The sequence below is a fragment of the Gallus gallus genome, chromosome 3 (genome assembly GCF_016699485.2).
Source record: "Gallus gallus isolate bGalGal1 chromosome 3, bGalGal1.mat.broiler.GRCg7b, whole genome shotgun sequence".
Classification (NCBI taxonomy): Eukaryota; Metazoa; Chordata; class Aves; order Galliformes; family Phasianidae; genus Gallus; species Gallus gallus.
The window spans coordinates 87122734-87131877 of NC_052534.1; the positions used below are offsets into that span (position 1 = coordinate 87122734).

At 40.5% G+C, this 9144-nt stretch overlaps 1 long non-coding RNA gene across 1 annotated transcript; it reads right to left on the bottom strand.

The window, feature by feature from the left end:
- Positions 1-500: 500 nt before the first annotated feature.
- On the bottom strand, positions 501-8366 carry LOC121110287. Its single transcript, XR_005858585.1, has 3 exons — positions 8291-8366; positions 2955-3119; positions 501-771 (listed from the first exon to the last, which is right to left on the bottom strand). It is a non-coding gene; the product is annotated as an uncharacterized LOC121110287 (long non-coding RNA).
- Positions 8367-9144: the final 778 nt, after the last annotated feature.

A 9144-nucleotide genomic window follows, 5' to 3' on the forward strand; every position in this document is an offset into this window, starting at 1 on the left:
AGTGCTAAACAGACATCCCCCGCAGTGGGCTTTGTATTCTCAAGTTGATGTAATCAAAATACCAACAAGACCCTGGAATCATCTGAGCGTTCTTAGGTATGCAAATAACCATGGTCTTCTGTCAATGGGAAAGCCAGGGAATAGCCTACCCACATTTTAATCTGTTAATTTGTCACATATATGTTGAGAAGGAAAGGGAAAATTTAGCCAAGTATTGTTATTATCATTTTTCAGTCTTAATATTGATTTAAGGCTTTCATATCATAACCTATTAATGTTAGCAGTGACCTTCAGATGCAGCTTTCTTATGCCCTCTAACTTTTGCCTTCATGATTTGAAGATCCTCAGCTTTATAAAAGGCACTTTGCTAAAATAACTATTGTGTAGATTGCTGCAGAACATGTCTCATTTACAAAGTTATAAGGAATGTAAGAAACATAGACATCCAGGATGAAATTGTTAAAGCAGTTAGGGAAATTGACCCCATGGGTAATGAACCAAACTTTTGTCTTAATGAGGAATATCAAGCTCAGTGTTTAATTAGGAGAAGTAAAATTGTGCAATGGAACAACCTATTTTTAAAATTCTTGGGAAGCAAAATGACTTTGTTCATATGCAGCTCTTGTATCTGCTTTCTGGAATAAGCCGTAGCAAGGGTCTTTCACTCTACAGAGTACCAAATTTAAGACAATAAAGAAGAAAAGTCTTCAGCAAAAGTACTCATGTCTGCTCCATAGGCCAGCCAGCAGCTCTGGACTCCTGCAAGCTGTTCTGAAAAAGAAAGCATTTGACTAATTGGACAAAGGTGCTTGGTGGGGCTCTAAAATAATCACTACCATTCTTCATCTTTCCCAGCCCTAAATATACATGTGAACTCTATCTTTTAATCCTGTTTTTTGGCAGAACATCTTTAATCTCCTGTCCTCCATACTCACAAAAATTCATCTGCATGTGAGTTTAAATAAAAGTCACTATTTATAGTAGATTTATATTGTCTAAATTTTTATTATACTGTCATGAAGAATTTTTCAGTGTTTTGCTTTGAATAGAGATTTAGATGTGCACTCTCCTTATATCCTCTAACTACTGACATTTGATTTTTTTCCTTCTAGTAACAATTATCATTACTCCTTCCTATCTTTTTCTAAAATGCAGTTCAAAGCCATTCAAAAACAGTTGCAAATTTGATTTGAATTTTGTTTAACTGTTCTTACAAAGTGAAAAACTAAGGAACGATTTTGGAAATGAGAAATTTCCAAATGCTTTAAAGTCTAGTGTTTGGTCTACAGCAAATCTAAGATACCCTTCATAAGCATGTTTTGCCACTGTCAGTGAACTCAAATTAGGATACAGAATCACAGAACTGTAGGAGTTGGAAGGGACCTTTGGAGATCATCTAGTCTAACCCTCCTGCTAAAGCAGGTTCTCTAGAGTAGCTTGCACAGGTAGGCACCCATGTGGGTTCTGAATATCTCCAGGGAAGGAGACTCCACTGCATCTCTGGGTAGCTTGTTCCACCGCTCTTGTCACCCTTGAATTTCTTTCTCATGTTCATATGGAACTTCCTATGTTCCAATTTGTTCCCATTGCCCCTTGTTCTGTCACTGGTCATTGCTGAAAATATCCTGGCCCCATCCACTTGGCTCTTGCCCATTAGATATTTATAAGCATTGATAAGATCTCCTCACAGTCTTCGTTAAATGCCTCACAGAATGGCAGCACAGCCCTCTGGTGTGTCAGCCACTCCTCTCAGTTTTGTATCATCAGGAAATTTGTCAAAGGTGCAATCTATTCCTTCATCCCGATCACTGATGAAAATGTTGAGTGAGACTGGACCCAGCACTGACCCCTGGGGAACACTGCTAGCTATAGGCCTCCAACTAGATTCTGCGCCACTGATCACAGCCGTCTGAGTTCTGGCAGTCAGCCAGTTCTCTAGCCACCTCACTGTCCACTCATCTGTCCCATACTTCCTCCCATACATCCTACAAGGATGATCTGGGAGACACTGTCAAATGTCTTGCTGAAGTCAGAGCAGACAACAGCCACTGCTCTCCCCTCACCTACCCACCCATTTGCATCATAGAAGGCTACCAGATCGGACAAGCACGATTTTCCCTTGGTGAATCCATGTTGCCTACTTCCAATAACCTCTTTTTCTACAAATTCCTTGGAGATTAACATCCTGAATAAGCTGTTCATCATCTTCACAGGGATGGAGATGAAGCTGACTGGCCTGTAGTTTCCCAGGTGCTCCTCCTTCCCTTTTTGAAGACTGGAGTGATATCATTCTTCCTCCAATCCTCAGGCACCTCTCCCATTCTCCATGACCTCTCAAAGATGATGCAGAGCGGTCTGGCAGTCACTTCTGACAATACACATGGGTGCATCTCATCAAGGCCCATGGATTTGTGTACGTTGAGTTTGCCTAGACAGTCTCTGACTGGATCCTCTTCAGCCAGGGGGAGGTCTTTCTTTTCCCAGACCCTCTCTTCACCAGGGAATGGGATTTCTAAGGGGCAGTTTTAGCAGTAAATACTGAAGCAAAGAAGGTATGTAGTAACTCCGCAGTCTCAGTGCCCTCCATTACCAGAGGACCCACCTCATTCAGTAGGAGGCCCACATTTTCCCTAGTTTTCCTTTTGCTATTGACATACCTAAAAAAGCTCTTGTTGTGCTTGACCTCCCTTATCATTTTTCCAGGTGGGCCTTAGCCTTTCTTGTTGCCTCCCTGCATGCTGTGACAATGTTCCTACATTTCTCTCAAATAGCCAGACCTCTTTTCCACATTCCATAGACTTCTTTCTTCCATTTGAGTTATTCCATGAGTTCCTTGCTAATTCATAAAGGTCTCCTGCCATCTTTGCCTGATTTCTTACTCTTAAGGATATACCAATCTTGAACTTGGAAGAAGTGGTGCTTGAATGTCAACCAGCTCTCTTAGACCCTCTTACCTTTTAATGCTCAAACCCATTGGATACCTCCAAGAAGAGGTCAAAGTTGGCTCTCCTGAAGTCTAGGGTTGCAGTCCTACTTATTGACCTGTTTCTTCCATGTAAGATCCTGAACTTCACTATTTCATGTTCGCTTCATCAACTTCCTCCTCCTGATCAGGTGGCCTGTAGTAAAAACACACAATATTGTCACCCATATTAGCATGTCCCTTAACTCTCGCTCATGAGCTCCATATTTGTTCATCATTCATCTCCAAGCAGAGCTTGATACATTCCAGTTGTTCTCTCACATAAAAGAGCGGCTCCACTGTCATGCCCTGCCGGTCTGTCTTTCCTAAAAAGGACATAGCTATCCAACACACCATTCCAGTCATGTGAACTGTCCACCATGTCTACATGATGGCAATGAGATCATGGCCCTGCAACTGCACATAGATCTCTAATTCTTTGTGTTTATTCCCCATGCTGCATTCGTTGATACTTTAGAAAAGTGGTACTTTAGAAAGAAAGAGGATACAGGTTTCCCTTGAAGGGTGAAAGAGGATCCCCCATAGCTATACACACCCTTGAGGCGACTGGCCTTCTGGCTCATGCCATGGGAGGCAGCTAAGGAACATTCTGGTTGGCCTGGATTATTCCGCAGTCAGTTGCAACGGCATGAGCTTTGCCATTTTTGACCTCACCCCTGAAATCCTTCGATTTAAAGCTCACTTCACTAGGTTGGTCAGCCTGCTGCCAAAGATTGCTCTGCATCTTCTAAAGAAATGGATCCCATTGCTCCCTAACAGGTTATTATTCTCATAAAAAATTCTTTTGTCACCTCGTGCTGTCACCAGCCACATAGCTGGGAACTGATGTGCATTATATGTCTATTTCTGGCTTCCTTCTTTCCTCCAGCTGGCAAAATTAATGAGCAGGTAACTTGGACACTAGTATTCTTCACTTGTGCTCCTAGGGCTTTATAGTCTTTGATTCTGCCCACGTTCCAGCTTCCACTGCCATTCATGCCCACATACAAGAGCAATAGTGGATAGTAGTATGTGTTCTTGACAAGCTCTGGCCCTCTCTTAGTGATGTCCTGGATCTTGGCTCCTGGGAAGCAGCAGACCTCTCGAGACTTCCTGTCAGGCTGGCAATGGGGAGCCTCAGTGCCTTTTAACATGGAGTTACCCACTGCAAGAACAGTGCAGTAGTTCAGATATTTCCTTAGGAGATGTCCTACTTAAGCCCTCTGCCCACTTTTTTCTTGGAGTGTTTTCAGCATTTTCCAGTAGATTACACCTTGGTAGCTCTCTCTCTCTCTCTCTCTCATTCTCTCCTCATGAATTTGTGTTTAAATCTCTAATATTTTAGCAAACTAATTAATTAATGCTAATTTGATTAGTGGACAAGGAAATAAGAATTATATTGTGTATTTTGGTTCTGTGGTCATATAGAAAAAGCAATTATTTTTTACAATCCCCTAACCACACACTAAATTTTTGGGTGATGATTTCTTGGATACATTACGTTGTGTTAATAAAGAAATGTGATGCCTTGGTTTGGGTGGCAGAAGTTTATAATAAGCTATCTGGGTTAGTCACTGACCTAAGAACTGCTTACTTCTTAGCGACCATGCCATCCTGCAACCTGGTTTCTTAATGACTCTTTAATTTTCTTTTAATTCCATGGTTGTTGTGACAGAATGAATTATCAGATATGGGAAAAAGTCAAAGCATCTGGGTCCAATTAGTCATTAATCTCCTCATGGTTTTGCAGGGAGCTGTGGCAGGAGTGGGGAGAAAGCTCTAAGTCCTCCAATAAGCCAGACTTAAGTCACTGCAGGACAAGAAGTGTTCAGAAGTTTCTGAAGTGTCAAGAAAGAACTTGTCTAACTTGAGACTGGCAGATTTTGGAATATGAAAAATAATCCTTTCATTCTGATCGAGTCTTCCTGTGTCTAGTTTTGAGACTTGCACTTGAGGAAAAAATGTAGTTTGAATAAAAAGAGGAAACAGAGGAAGTAATCTGAGATCTTGAGGACATGATTTATCCAGAAAGAATGAATTAATGCAATTAGACTTAAAGAAGCATAGCTGGTGGGAGGATTTGAAACGAACAAAGAAGAAAGGGGTCTGATTTCTTGGTCAGTGAGGAAAGGTCAAGAAATTATAGGCTGAAATGACAGTGTAGAAGGTACAAATTACCAATGGGAAAAGCTTCCAATGTGGTGAAGAACATGCTTCCAGGTACCTATCAGTAAAAGGAGAGATATACCTCAGAAAAAGCTAGGTTTGACTATCCAACACTATTCTGTCTTTCAACATGTGAGTCAATGAATCGATGAAATTCAAATGTGATCATCAGATGAATACTGTAACCCTTGGACTACTGGTTTCCAAATCAGAAGATAAGGTACGAGCACAATGAAAATGAGCTACCAAACCCAAATTAGCAAACTCTAGGTCTGTAGGACCAATCAGTAGTGTTCTTGGGAGGAGGCTAAGGAGGCAGACCCAGTAGAGAATGGGACAGGACTGATTTGTATTTCTGATGTAATATGAATACTGTTTCTCTAACAGAGTATTAACTGAGACAGAGATAGGCAATGACTCTGGTTTAGGTAAGTTAATCTCCCAAGTGACGGATGCTTGTGTTTTGGTCCCTGGTCTAGGGGAATTATGTTTATGTAAACAGTCTGTAACTTTTAACTGTCTCCTTAAAGATGAGGGTTAAAATTCTTCAACCCAGACAATGAATTAGCTACTGGCTTGTTTAGTACTTTAACCCAAGATGTATGTGATGAAAAGAACAGAGAAAGAATGTTCACATCAGAAGTTTTGTGTAATATTGAACCTTAAGAAATGCAAATCAAACTATGGTATGAATTCAGCAGAATTTATGTGTAGTTTTAGCATGACTGAAACTGAACTTTTCAGGGAAAAACAAGACCTTCTTAACACACTAAAATGTTGTCATGTCATTCTGCTAGTACTTTTAATTCCATTACAGTGTTAGTACATTTAGACTTACACAGCTAAATCTAATGTTCAGATGTGCTTTCTGTGAATATTATATCCTCATTCTTTTTTGGAAAGTGAAGACCTGAAAACAGCTGTTACCCTCAAGAGAACAACGTTCTGAACATTGTTTAGATGTTTGCTGCTGTTTTAAATTGTTTCAGGAGACCAATGTGCAATGCTTTTTAGTTTCTTACACAAATAGATAAAAAAGTTACATAAAAAAATAAAAACAATAAGGAATGAAAGCAAAAAGAAGCATCTTGTTTTATAACTAGGGCACACTATGTGCAAATACTTCTTTTCATGTTTGTCCATTGATATCAAAATGCAGCATCAATTGCAGCATATTTTTTTATATCATGACAACCCTTTTTCATGCATTTATCAAAAATCAGAACAGTCTCCTGCACTATTTATGACTTATAAGAACAAATTTAAAGTAGTATCAGCATCATATTTATTGCTTAGCTCATTAACATTTGGAGAGCAACTATGGTCTAGTGAAATATAAGTGCTAGTAAATAGATTATTCATTCCTGCATATAGAACCTTCACAGTTCTCAGACAGCCGAAACATGTACTTATCCACTCCTTAATTCCCCACTACTCAAAGCAGAGAGCTATTGTTTTCTAAGCCAGAATTTATTCTCTCTTTTTTTCTTTCATAGGAGGCCTCCATTACATGGCTATCAGTGATAGTACTGAAAATCAGCATGGGGGGCTAGGTGAACCCACATTAAGCAATGTAAGTGGAAACCAGGAAAAAAAAAACACACAAAAAAACACATAAAACATAAATTAAAAAGTATTCTTGGTCTTTTCCTGTATCAGTGTTCATTGCTGTCACTCCTTTTTCAAGAAAGGAGCTTGCCCAGTTTATCTTACTAGTTTTATTAAAAGAAAACAAAAATGGCACAATTAAAGAGCCCTGGTTGCAGTTCCTAAAGTAGATGAGCCTCAAGAACAGATGAAAGGTTGTTGAACCTATACCTGTGGGAATGTTTGTGGGAAAGGCTGGAACAGCCGGGAGAACGTGTCAGCACCTAAACCTGAAAAATGGTCCAAATGCTATCATAAAGCCCTTCTTTTAATAACACTTTTAAATTTAATATTATTATTTGGTTTGTTTCTTTGGACCCCGTGTTTATTATAAAGCAATCCTTGAAGCTGCCAATCTATGGGATCTCCCCTAAACTCCCTCAATACACAGTTTTGGTATTTTCCCTTTGTATTGAGAAGGTCTGTTAATAACCACACACTACTAGAGACATTAAATAGGCCACCCGTGCTTCTAACACACACAGTCCACATTTCTCTCCGTTCTTCATGGCAGCTAGCCTAATGGGAATGATGTCAAGGGGTGCAGCGAAACACTCTGTTTGCCTCTTCACTTCTATCTTAGGGTGGATCTTTTCCTGTTTGACAGCCATTCATATACTCAGAGAACACTACAGTGGAGTTCATCTAGTGCTGACAGGAAAGGAAGAGTGCCACCTGCCATATCATCAGCAGTAGACCTGGCTTACAGCCTATGCTGCTGCCCTCCGGTCAAGTCTGCATACATAGACCTGTAAGTTGCTCTAATGACACATAACTCTTGAGTTTATCATTCACACATGTTGCATCTGCAGTGATGGGAGCCTCATTTCTGGCTGACTCCAGACAGCTCATGCTTGCTCTGTGCTCCTCCTGTCTGTCTGGCCAGCTCCTCTGTCTGCCCAGAAGTAGACAAGTGAGCACAGATGAGATTCTTGAGGAAGTACATGTCTGTGTGCAAATATCTTTGTGCAACTTTTTATTACAGACGGAGCTCATTTATTACAGACTCTGCTTATTTAAAGTTGCCTGACACTTCTGGCTATAAAATCTCATTTTCAATGCTGAAGTGTAACCAACTGATCTGAAATGGTCCAAGTCAGTAGTCCACCTCAGGCCGAAGTGATTGTATGGGGCATGTGCTTCTTTACTTGAAACTGTCAGGCAAACCTCTTTGATGGTCCCCTGAAAGTTAGGGACAAAAATACGCAGCTTTACAAGAAGTACACTTCTTTCCCACATTACAGAAATGATAGCTCTTCTGTGAGTTTTTCTTTGAAAATTGCTCATGCCTTCATGATAGCAGGGATGACTGCCAGCTCAGCCAGCATATGGTGGCCTTTAGCTTAGGGAGGGAGTATGCTTTTAGTGAAAATGTGTCCAAATCTGGCTGAGAGTTAGGCCACCAGCTCAGAAATTACAACCTGCCCTGAAATTGCAACTTCCTTTGCTGTTGCTGCAGCCACCTGAAAGAGCGTGGACTGGTTGTAGGCTGCTCACCACCAACTCTTGACCTACCAGGCTCCTGATTGCAATGCTGTGAAAACTCTCATGTCCAAGACTGACAGCTACTCTACAAGCCAACTGTTTGAACTGTTTAACTGATTTAACTGTTCTCTACTGCCTAAGCAATGGACTGGTTCTATTTATGAACTGTACTGCTGATTAGTGATGATCACTACATTGGTGTGTACCATCCCTCTAGCGGTGCTGTGGCACTGAAGGGAAAAGCACTAGTTAGCACAGGGAAGTTAGCTGAAGCCATTTCTCTGATACTACTCATTACTCCATAGCGCAGTCAGAGCTATTGCTCTGACCTGAACAGAGGATGGCCAGAGCACTCAAACTCATCCAGTTAAAAAATTAGGGTATTTATAACAAAATTCAGGTGTTCAGAAACCCTGTATTCAGTCAGATTGGTGGAGAGGCAAAAAGCCAGGCACCTCAGAAGGATCAATGGGGTCCAACACCAGGGAGAAAAAAATTTACTTTCTGAAGGCTGCCCTTTGCAGTCAAAGCCCAGTACTCCTCCCCTGCTATCATGCTGCTATCAGCAGACGCTAAAAATGTGACCTACCCTTCCTAGTGATAATGAACAAAGAAGAAGGCCACTCTAAGTGTGTTATCGAGTTACTTCATTTGTTCGAGTGGAAGAATTTTTGTCTGGTGTATTAGGACATCAAAGGGCAGATTCTGTTCTCTTTTCTTTTTTCTTTCTTTTTTTTTTTTTTTTTTTCCAATTTGCTTTAAATGAAAGCCCCTAGACGTTTACACATAAAAGAATTGTAATCCAATCGTGTTCAGATATTCAGAATTTAGGAAATTCCAGAATAAAAGTCTTTCATCCTGACGGTGTTTGTATGAAAGCATAA